Source organism: Capsicum annuum, chromosome 4 (assembly GCF_002878395.1).
Source record: "Capsicum annuum cultivar UCD-10X-F1 chromosome 4, UCD10Xv1.1, whole genome shotgun sequence".
Taxonomy (NCBI): Eukaryota; Viridiplantae; Streptophyta; class Magnoliopsida; order Solanales; family Solanaceae; genus Capsicum; species Capsicum annuum.
In genome coordinates this window covers 16,234,468-16,246,427 of record NC_061114.1, presented here as the reverse complement: position 1 = coordinate 16,246,427, position 11,960 = coordinate 16,234,468, and the positions used below count along the sequence as shown (strand labels likewise).

At 35.6% G+C, this 11,960-nt stretch overlaps 1 pseudogene; it reads left to right on the top strand.

Moving 5' to 3' along the window:
- The first annotated feature begins 2,049 nt into the window (after positions 1-2,049).
- Positions 2,050-7,344, top strand: LOC107868180 (annotated as a pseudogene).
- The last annotated feature ends 4,616 nt before the right edge of the window (positions 7,345-11,960 follow it).

Genomic DNA, 11,960 nt, shown 5'->3' with positions numbered 1-11,960 from the left:
GATCCTCATTTTTTCATAATTGTGGTTTTCATTAGTACATGAGTGAAAACATATTTGATCTAGTCTTCAATCTCAATATAATTGTAAAAAATAAAGATTATAAAAAAAATCAAAAAAATCGAAAGGACCGACTAAAACCTAAACCGACAAAACCAAATTTATGTTGGTTTGATTTGGTTTATAGTTTTAATAAATCGACATGATTGATTTTTTTTTTTTAATAAAAAATCAAACCAACCCGCCCTATGTACACTCCTACTTCTAAGGCCTCCATTCCTATTTTTCCCTCTTTTTTTTTTGGTATTTTTCCTTATTTTATAAGTGAATAATTAATCATATTCTATCCTATTTATGAAGTGTCATTAACTTCTTTAACAATCATATTAATTTATTGTTAATAAATTATTATATTAATCATTAATTATGAACATAAAGAAAATTAAGTTGAAGTTATGAATAAATAAAATAAATAAATAAATTATAATAATATAAAACTCAAGAATGTGAAAATTGTTAATATGACATTGCACTATATATGATATTTATAATATTTTTATTTCAAATATATCAATAAAAAATTACATAAAAAAAGGAAAGAAATTTAAACTATATTATACATCTTAAAAAAAAAAATCGATCGCATTACTATAAAACTACCTTAATATTGATTTTCATGATCATATTTACTTGGAGGAGGAAAACAAATATGTAAAAGAAAAACATTAAAAATAAGAAAGAATACCAAATACATAAGCATGAAAGAATATTTGAAGCACTAAGCTTTTAGAGAGAGAAAGACCAAACTCTTTCTAAATTTTAACACCCCCTTTGTCCTCTCACTTACCCAGAGTATGACCCCCACTCATATCCCCATCTCGATCCCACCGGAACGACCTGACACTTAGGATATACATATATCCATTGATCCTCCGGTTAAACTCTCTTATAGTGATATTGTAAAAGAGCAAATACTCTCACTGGAACAAAACTTACCGGGAATTGATTCAACCTTCAACCCCGATTCAGAGGGGGATGAAATCACTTTATCACCAGAGGTAAAAAACAGACTCTATGAACCTTGAAAAATCTCCGTCATCATCAAATTGATGGGGAAGAAATTAAATCATTCTTATCTCAAAAAGAAGCTAAACGATCTGTGAAAATTGAAGAAAAATTTTCCACTCATCGAATTTGGGACTGGAATACTATACGGTGAAGCTCTCCAATAAAGAATTATAATGACGAATCTTGCAAGAGTGACCCTGATTTGTGGCTGGCTCTAATCTGTCGGTAAGAATCTGGGAACCAAACTTCATTCCCAAAGAGTCGACCATTGAATCAATGGTCATATGGATTCGACTCCCCCAGTTACCAACAGAGTACTATGGTGGCTCTAGAGATATGATTAAATGTATAAATTTTAGAGATATGATTTATGAATAATTACTCTTTTCAAATACATTGTATATTAAAAAAAATAGTTATTCCTAACAAATATTTTATATAAAAAAACACTTGAAATATTAAAAGATATTATTATTTTATAATTAGAGAAAGATTTTCAAAAAAAATCTTTGAAAAAAAAAGGAACATTACATTGTTTATACACACACTTATAGACGGATAATTGAAAGAGATTAAAAATAAAAAAAAAACAAAAAACAAAATTGGAGTGGGTTTTCAATTCTATGTACAACAGTTAATAATTAATATAATAACTATTGACAATAAACTATTACGGCTATTAAAAAATTTAATGATACTTAATAAACAGAATATAATTAATTATTCAATTATAAAATAAGAAAAAGTATAAAAAAAACTCAAAAAGATAAGAAAAAAAATAAAAATGGAGGCCTTAAAAATATGTCACAGCAGCATATTCGTAAGCCTTCTTTATTTATTTACATATATATTACTCTATTATATAAGCCAACAGGTTGGGACTATCACAGCATAAGATGGTTGTACAAGAGGCTTTCTAAGGTATACAACAGGTCATTTTAATTTTATGCTCTTTCTGGCCCTATTTAATTGGCTGTTAAGCACGTGGAAGGGTTGATGTCCACGTATGACCAGTAATCCCTTTTACCGTATACTCAAAAAGGGACCAAAGGCTCCTCTTCCACTTCTTTTACGGCTGAGTCTTTTTGAAGTTGGACTCGATCAATTTGAAGGTTGAATTTGGTAGGACTTCTCTTCAATTTCGTACTTTTATTGTGCTTTAGGTCGTTTAATTTTAATTTTATGGTGATTTATCTCATTCTTTCTTTGTTCCCTTCTTAGGAGAAACATAGAGAAATACAATTTTTCCTTTTTGATTCTTTGTTTGTTCCATTGATCTGAAAATCTATCGGAATAAATACATGCAATCATGTCTTCAATGTTTTGGGTGTGTTTTGGTTTCGGCTGTCAACAATCCCTTCTTGGTTTCTTAGTTTGAGTTGTATGTCAGTACTATGTTATGTTTGCTCTCTGTTGTACATAGGGTGTTTAATGGTTTGCTTAACTCGACCTGCTCCCCTCTTTAATTGTGTATTCATAGAAATTTCTATATTTTAGGAGCCAACGCTGGAACTTTTAATACTCTTACTGTTACTATTAAAAACTTTTGAAAGATTATTACATTAACGAACATATGTTCATCACATCAATGTGACAAAATTTAGAGTATTTAAATTTGCATGTATAGATTACCACTAGCTAGAGCAAGGACATTGGCAAAAGGATATGTGCCTTGTTTCAACTTAACCGCAAATTGAACACAATTCCATTTGGTGTTGCTCTCAAACTCTTCTTTCCTATATTATTGTGAAGATATCTTTGGTAGACACATGTCACTAAGATTCAATATCGATCAGATAACATATGCGAAGTCCATATCATTGACATAAGTCGAGAGCGACAAAGCCTTGCAAAAGAGAATCAAATTTCAAAATCTGATTCTAGAAGATGAACAGGTACTTTCACCTATATAGTAATGCTATTTACTTTCTCTATGCATACTTACATTATTTACCTACATCTCAAAAAGCTATTGCTATAGTCCGCCGGACTCGGAAAGTAATAACGAAAGTAGCTAACACTATAGCAGATTCTACGGCTGCCACTACAGGAACCAATGAAGCAAATGATCGATATCATCCGAAGAAACAGCAAGTACTTGAAAAGGCATATTTTTGAGTTTCTCCACTCTCAACTTGTTCATTGAAATCCATACACATGTTGACTGGTAAGTTAGCTCTTAGATATTGAGTTTTAGCTATCCTGGATTTTAGGGAAGTGCTTAAAAGTTTATTTTGACATACTCGATTGTCTTAGGCTACATAACATGTTCTTGGTAGAGTCGTCTTTAGAGGAGTGATGAAGAATACTGATGATACTGTTAGTGCTAAGGCAAAGCCAAATGTAAAGGCGATGGAAGAAAGCGAGAGGTGAAGGTTGTAACAAAGAAATTATCAAGTGTCAATCCTTTCATTATTTTAAGCCTTCTTATTGGCAAGTGGTCTGGACTCTGGTGTGTAGTTGGTGAACAATGACCTTCATAATTTATTTTTGTTCTAAAATGACTTCACCTTTTCTTCTCACTTTTTGTATAGAATTCGTCAAACTAGACAGTAGTATTGCTATTTTCCTTAGTTTCTTATACTTCACTGACTTTGTCCAAACAAGTTTTCATTATGAAACGTTTCTTGAAAAATTCCATTGTAAGTGATATATAAACTTATGTATATTTTCTGGTGCATAACATCTATTCTCTTTTGTCCCCCTTACGTTACACCATTTTTTGTGTCCAAAGGCGCAGTTAAAAATTGATGGTGTTATGCATATGGCATTGTTGTGTTTGTACCCACTCTGGCCAAAAGTTGGTTGCTTGCTTACCAAAATTGAAGGCATATTCCATATTTTTCTATTTTCTTTTAGAGGTGATACAAGGCTTAACTTGAGAGTGACAAAGATGGTCTAATAAGAGATTACAATATTCTCTATCACCAGAATTCTTTGAGAAATGCTCTGAATTGCAAGCTTCAAGTGATGCACTAATATATATATATATATATATTGGAGCAAACCTTTGCTCAGGTATGTCCAAGCTGCAGACATGTCAAACGTAATTGATAACCAGAGTTTGCTTTAGAGTTTCAGATGTATTACACTGTCAGAAATGTTGGAGGACCATTACTCTTAAGTGCAACACATGAAAAGGCATTGAAATCATTTATTAGTAAGAGTTATTATTTTGTTTTCTTGCTAGAATATTTTTAGGTTGATAGCATATGGAGATGGATCTATTTACATGTTCTTACTTCTCAAGGTTGGCATTAAAATATTTTTTGAGGAAAATTACATGAGAATATTAATTAGGTGATTTTACTTTCACGTAAACCCAACAACCAAAAAGTCTACTGGCAACAGCTATGGAGTTAAACAATGTGTTGAGATGCACCATGAGGCTCTTTCTGGTGACAATGTCGGATTCAACGTCAAGAACATTGTCGTTAAGGATCTTAAGAGAGGTTATGTTTCTTCCAACTCCAAAGATGACCCAACAAAGGACGCAGTCAGCTTCACTGCCCAAGTCATCATCATGAACTATCCTGGTCAGATTGGTAATGGATATGCTCCGGTGCTCGACTGCCACCTCCCATATTGCTGTCCAATTCACTGAGATCATGACCAAGATTGACAAATGTTCTGGCAAGGAACTGGAGAAGGAGCCCAAATTCTTGAAGAATGGTGATGCCGGCATGGTTAAGATGATTCCCACCAAGCCCATGGTGGTTGAAACTTTAGCTGAATACCCACCATTCGAACGATTTGATGTGAGGGACATTTGTCAAACTGTAGCTGTTGGAGTTGTCAAGAATGTTGACAAGAAGGACCCTACTGGTGTTTAAGTCACCAAGGCTGCTCAAAAGAAGAATCTGGACATGCAGCTTTAACTAGAGTGACACAGTAAGTTCTTTAGCTGGTCTCCTGCCTTTTACTCTTGAACAAACTGACTTAGCGTTAGAAGCTTCATAGAGGTAATGAAAAAGAAGGAAAGTTGGTAAGTTTTCAACAAAAAACGCAATACTGTGGTGTACGTCATGCAGAAAGTCATCAGTGAATGCAATTGATGTGAAAACAATGTCAGCGGAACCTGTGGCAGTTGTTGAATTGCCCAAAAGAGTTCCATATGGATTCCATGCTTTCTTGGTTACACAGGTAAGTCAACATGACATTCTTTGACATATATTCTTGTTGCTGTTGAACGGATCGGAGTGTGAAATTGAGAGGATTTAGACATGTTATCTCATTCTTTAACTTTCTGCAGAGTTGCAATTTGCTGCGTCTCTTTTTACATTTTGGTTTAAACTTGGTCTCACCAGTCATCATCGTCTGTACAGGAACAAATACAAGAACAAGCCAAAATGTGAGAGATACTTGTGAGGCGTAGATCACCAATACACTCTACTTACGACATGCCACTCTGTTTTCAGTTGTCATTATCTATTCTGTGATATATATTGTAAATTCTATATGTTCATAGTACCTGTCATAAGCAGGTAGGCTACTGGTGACTGGACCATAGTTATAAATCTAAATCAGCAGTTTTTAAATAGCCAAAATGCATGCGTAGATGCAAATTTCTGTATGGCGCATACAATTAATACCGATATATGCAGTAGACTTATATATAAAGGTGTTCTCCAACTTAGACTTAAAAGTGTGCTCATTCAACATACTTTTGCATCAATATAGCTGCAAATGCTTATAATTTATATATTTTTCATGTATCCCCTACTCTAAAATGTGAAATGTTGGGCCCATACTCAGCACGGGCCTTGCCCATCTAGTATAGATATAGATAGATAGGCAGAGGCAAGGCTGAAATTATCCTCAATTTGAAGCCACTAGCAAGTTGTCAATGAAACACTTCTTTCAAAATTTCCATGTATGACTGCAAATGACACTATTTGTTCCTTGCCGAAGTTCACTTCTCTCCCGAACACACTCATCTTCTGCTCCCCAAAAATCAAGTAATTGAAGAGGCACAGTTCTATTGGTGCCAGTGACAGAATCATCTGTTTGGATTAATGATCTTTTCAAAATGAGATGTGCTCTTTTCTATTCTATTTTTCTGCTTTGGCCTCCATGAACAGTAGGCAGCAAGTTTACTTTATCTGGGAAAAGAGTGGAATAAGAAGGCAATGATTTCCCTGTCTACTCAGATGCCGTTTTGATATGTTTTGTTTAAAAAGAGAGTTAATGTATAGACTGTCGATATTGCTAGTTGGTTTTGTTCCCATTTTATTTGGTGACTCGCTCATTTGGAATGTTTTTCTCTTTTCTTGGATGATACAAGAAAGCTATTTTTAGATCTTCTGAGAGTTATTTATGATTCTGCTTTCAATCGTGGAGCAGCATCAACTCTTCCATGGCTACTGATTGAGCCATCTTATAAAGATCAATGGGGAAGATTGCTCAAAAGGTTGACCAATTTATGTTGATGAAACCAGCACCTGACAGCAAGGTTGAAATGAAGACGAACCTGCATCTGATCCTAAAATCAAAGACACACTTCCAGCTAACTAACTCTCATGGTAAGGATGTGCTAATTTTCTGACTTGAAAATTGATCCCAAAGTTGACAAAATGGCATTTGCTGAATCCAAAGATGACACTAAAATGTCGTTGGATCCAAAACTGAGTAAGGCAACAGTGAAAAACACTTCAAAACCTGTCTCAAAAGCCGAGTCAGAAGTTGGTATATCTGATTCCAAAGATCTTCCGGAGAACATTTCTAGCAACAAGCAAGTTAAGAAGGTAAGCCGGGGAAGTGGCTGTTTGACTAATGTAGTTGATAATTCGGCAACTTCTCCGTCAGATGTTAAGAGAGAAAACCGACAGTGTCCCATCTACTTCACAATCTAAAAAAGAGGATGAAAAACCACAAGTCACACAACCATTTGTGCCATCAAAACCTGCATTAGAAGAGAACATAGTTCTTGGTGTTGCTCTCGAGGGTTCAAAAAGAACGTTTCCAATTTAACAAGAGATATCACCATCTCCAAATCCAGCTGAATCCAAAGAAAAGGCAACTAACCGTAGTGGCAATGCTTCTACCATTGTAGAGAAAGATAAACAAGATGGACAACGTTCGAACCGTCCTAATTCTGCAGCTCCCGATCAGTCGAGTAAAACTCCCTCTACCGGAAATTGATACACATGTAACCATGTGAAACTAATTATTTGTCTACACCAGATTTGATGTTTATATGGTAGTTGTCTTGATGTCCAGGATATGAAGTATTTACCCTATCATTCCAGTATAAATTTGATTCTCCAGTGTCTTACCTTTTTTGTTATTGCAACTTCTATAGGAATTGTCATTTTTTTTCTCAATAATGCTGGCTAACATCAGATACAAATTCATGTGTTTTTTTCGATTGTGTAATCTATCTCTAACCAAAGATCTTTCAAAAGATAGTCAACATCAGGTATTCATATAAACATGTGAGATCATATATCAAACTAAAGCACTTAAGTTGCAACGGATAGATAGAATCCCAACTATAATATCTCAAATGGTAGAAATTTAAATAACTACCGTTCCTGTCCTCCTGTGACGTGCCCTTCTGGCAGCAGACCAAAGCAAAACTCGCGACTTGGCAATCCAATAATAGGCTGTAAATGGAGAAACAAACCAAAATAAAGTTAGTACCAACTACAAGTGCATTATCCGCAGATTAAATGCCAATGATTACTAGTTTATGTTTCCTTTGGCAACGTATCACAAAATCCTAAAGCAGAATTCAACTTTGTATTTTATGCAAGCAGTACAGTAAAGAAGATTTGAAAATTTCCACTTAGCCACAAAGAGCATAAGGGGAAAAATGATTAAATAGCCACACATTTAATCATCTTTGTATTTCTATCAAGACAAGGGCCAGGCCAGGAACAGTAACAAATATCACAAAGAAATTTCACACTCCTATCACATCACATGCAGTGCTTTGAGTACAAGTAATTTGGAAAAAAATTTTAAAATTTGTAAAGGAAAATAATTTGGGGAAGTTATTTTAGGGTGGAAAATATTTTCCAAGGGGAAAAGCATGCTCCTCAATTCAAGGTTAATAGTAGAAAATAGTTTTTTGACATTATGCCACAGAAACCCAGGGTAAGGCATATTGTGTTTGAGCTTCTCACATACAGTGTTTACACATAATTATCTGGGCAAGTTTGTCAAAAAGGATAGTCTTCAAAATTATTTTGTCAAATAGACACAAGTTTGAAAAAATTAGTCATATACCCACTTAATTCCACTTTAACCTAATATTTCCAACTTAACAACTTCAACCACAAGTTTTATAATAATTCACTTTAACTCAATATTTTCAACTTAATAAATTCACCCACAAGTTTCTAATAATACACTTCAACCCACTCCATTATCCACCATTATATATATATAAAAATATCTAGGTTTTCCAAAAGTATTAAAAAAAATAATTCAAAAGCTAAAAATAGAAGGTGATTGTTTTTCCCTCCAAAAAACTCCAATTCCGACCATTTTTTCAGCTTTATTTTTCGGGATCAGCTGTAAATCAGTTCACAAACATCATAAGCTTGTCCATTGCATCCATTGTTACCCCATTTGTTTCCTATCTTCTCAAACACACTTTCCACCATTGTTAAAAAACTTTAAATCACTCACGTTACTCAAAACCACTTTACAAAGTACATTACAGTAGCTCAGGCGACTCCAAGTTCATTTCTCTATTCCATAAACCCAACAATCGTTGATTAGAAATAATATTTGCAATTTCAAGATTTTCATATGGATACCTGCCTAATCATCGACCACTCAACGTCATTTATCGGTCGTGCATATAACCCGACCTAGACCATAAGCATAGTCAACCGTCGACCAAAGCATAATTCTAGGACGTCTATTGCAGAATTTGTTCTAATTTCTGGTGATTTTATGGGAGAATGGGTGGAGACTCCCAAATGTTGGAAATGAAGATCTTTTACCAAGGTGACATTACCCATTCCTGTTTGTCGCAATAGTTCGTACGACGAATTTGTTGCAAGTGTAATGCAGAGTGGGGATCTAGATTGCGCACCGAGCGACGTGGTGATTAGTTATCTAATGCATTCGAGGGAAAATGTGAATCCTATGATCATAAATAACGATGTGCGTGTGCTGACATACATGATGGATGCCGATGCAGATGGTTTTAGGCCTATTTTGAGGATAAATATAGTTGAGAGGTCCTTTGAAGGAACGCTGAATTCATCACCACCCCCACCTCGACGCCCGACAGTCGATGATGATTTGATCGACGATGATTTGAATAATTAAGAGAACAATGGCGATCATCCAATCAATATGAAAGATGATTTTATGCATATGGAAGACTTTTTATCGGATTCGCAAGACGATGAAAAATACTGTGGAACGGGATCACAACCAGGACACTCCTTCACCGATGAAACTAATTTCTAATGTGGTCAAATATTCACCGATAAGAAAGAGCTAAAAATGCTACTAGATGCAGTAGCGGCGAGACAGTCTTTTGATTATTATATGGAGAAGAGCTGCACCAAATTCATGAAGGCGAAATGCTTATCTCGTGGTTGTGACTGGTTGTTACGGGCAAAAAAGTACGACATCTCGGACAGATTTTGTATATACAAGTACGTCGGGTTGCACACGTGCGGTGTTGAACACGCTACCCGCAGGCATAAAAGAATCTCCTCCAAATTGATTGCTTTACTATGCGTAAATCATTTTCGGGATGGTAAGGGTGTAAGCATAAGTGAAATTCAAAGAATTGTGTTTAAGGAGATGCATTGCAACGCAAGCTATTGGATGTATTGGAAAGAAAGTGTAATTGCGAAGAACATTATTTGCGGGACATCGAAGCATGGATATGCTTGCTTGCCGGCTTTTTCCCACATGGTAGAGTTTTTGAATCCCAGGTCTTCTAACTCTATCATGGTAAACCGAATGAATGGATCGTTCGTTTAATACTTCTTAACATTCCGAGCTTGGATACGGGGATATCCCCACATGAGAAAGGTAATTGCCGTCAATGACACATATTTGTATGGTAAGTACGGAGGTGTGTTGTTGAGTGCCATTGCATAGGACACCGAAAATCATATCTTTCTAATTGCCTTTTGTGCCGTGGATAAAGAGAAGGATGCTTTTTAGACCTTCTTCTTCTAGAAGTTGAAGTCTATCGTAGAAGATGAACCATATCTATGTGTCATCTCTGATAGGCACATTAGCATTGCCAATGCCTTCTCCGATGTTTACAGTTATGCACATCATGGACTTTGCATGAGGCACCTTGCTAAAAATCTGCGTGTAAATCAGCATTGTGGAGAATATCTTTATCTGTTCTACACCGCGGCAAAGGCTTATATTGTTGATGAGTTTAGCGAGCATTTTGCCGAATTGAAAAATAATTGCCCCAAGGCAGCACATGTCCTTGAAAATATGCTTGGTTTTGAGAAATGAAGTAGAGCACACTTACTAGGCAATAGGTACAATGTGATGACCACAAACATTGTCGAGTCGCTTAACTCGGTATTGATGGATGAATTGGAGTACCCCGTGTTGTATATATTCAATTTAATTGCTAAAAAATTAGGTAAAAAGTTTAGGGAGTGGCATGCCTTTGTCGCTGGTAAAAACAACAAATTTGTGTCTTGTGTGGAAAGGATCCTAAGGGATAACAAGAGTGCGAGCGATTCCTTGTATATGACTAATACAAATAGGGGTCTCGACCAATTTATGGTATTCGGTAATGGCGTTATTGCCAAGGTCAATCTGTTGGAGAGGAGTTATTATTGTCAGAAATTTGACTTGGTTAAAATGTCGTGCAAACATGCGATGGCAGCTTTGTGAGAAAAGTATGGTGATGGCGTAGGTTATGGTAACTCCATCTATGAGTACTCTTCGCCAATTTATAAAGCTAAAACTTACCTCCTTGCGTACTTGGAAGCTATTAACATTGTCTCTCCAGAGGTCGAATGGACTGTGCCACAGAAAGTGCAAGGCACTAAGATTTCTCCACCCCCTACGATCGCAAACTTGGAAGAAAGAAAGTCAAACGCACTAAGGGCGTCGGTGAGACATTCAAGTCCAAAAGGAGGAATAGGTGCTCAATATACAAGAAATTTGGGCACAAAAGAACCATATGTAGAATGACCAACAAATCGTAGATAGCCTTTTTTTTGCTTCAGTTGTAAAGCTACTGTTTTAGGGGATAAATGTGCAGTTCTGTAGAATTTAACATTCAGTTTTAATCGACTTAAATCCTTGTCTATGATAGACTACATAAATTCTAAGGTATATGTTTCACACGGTCTATCAAATATTATGTATTGGTTATATGATTACTTATCAAACACGCTATGTTGGTCTTTTTACCGCCTTATCTCTTCAATCGATGCAATGAATCATTATTTTTCGCTCCCATTTAATGAAATGCTGCAGATACGTCTGTTCATAAGAAAAACCGCTGGTATACATAAACCAAACATTTTTTATTCTCACACACGTCGACTGCCCATTGGGTGAAAATATGAAAGGACGTCTTCTATAGGTCTATAAGTAAAGTGACTATTTCTAAGTAATCCTTCGGTTCTCCCTAAATCAAAAACATCAAAAACCCTCTTCTTCTTCTTTTTCACCAAAATTGAAATCATGTCTCACATAAGAATACCCCTGTGCCCCATCAGACGTGTTCTCCCAAGACACTACAATCTCCTCCTGCTTAGGAATGATTTCGACTGTCTTTTTTTAGCCTGGGTCAAGACCGCATCTACTAAGAGTGGGAACTCCGCCGAATTGCTCTTTTCTTGAGGGCAATTCTGGAAAGTCTAGAAATAGATGGCCCCGACTACATCACCCCCCCAGCATGCCCATAAAATTAGTTTTTAAGTTTTCATTTTATTTTA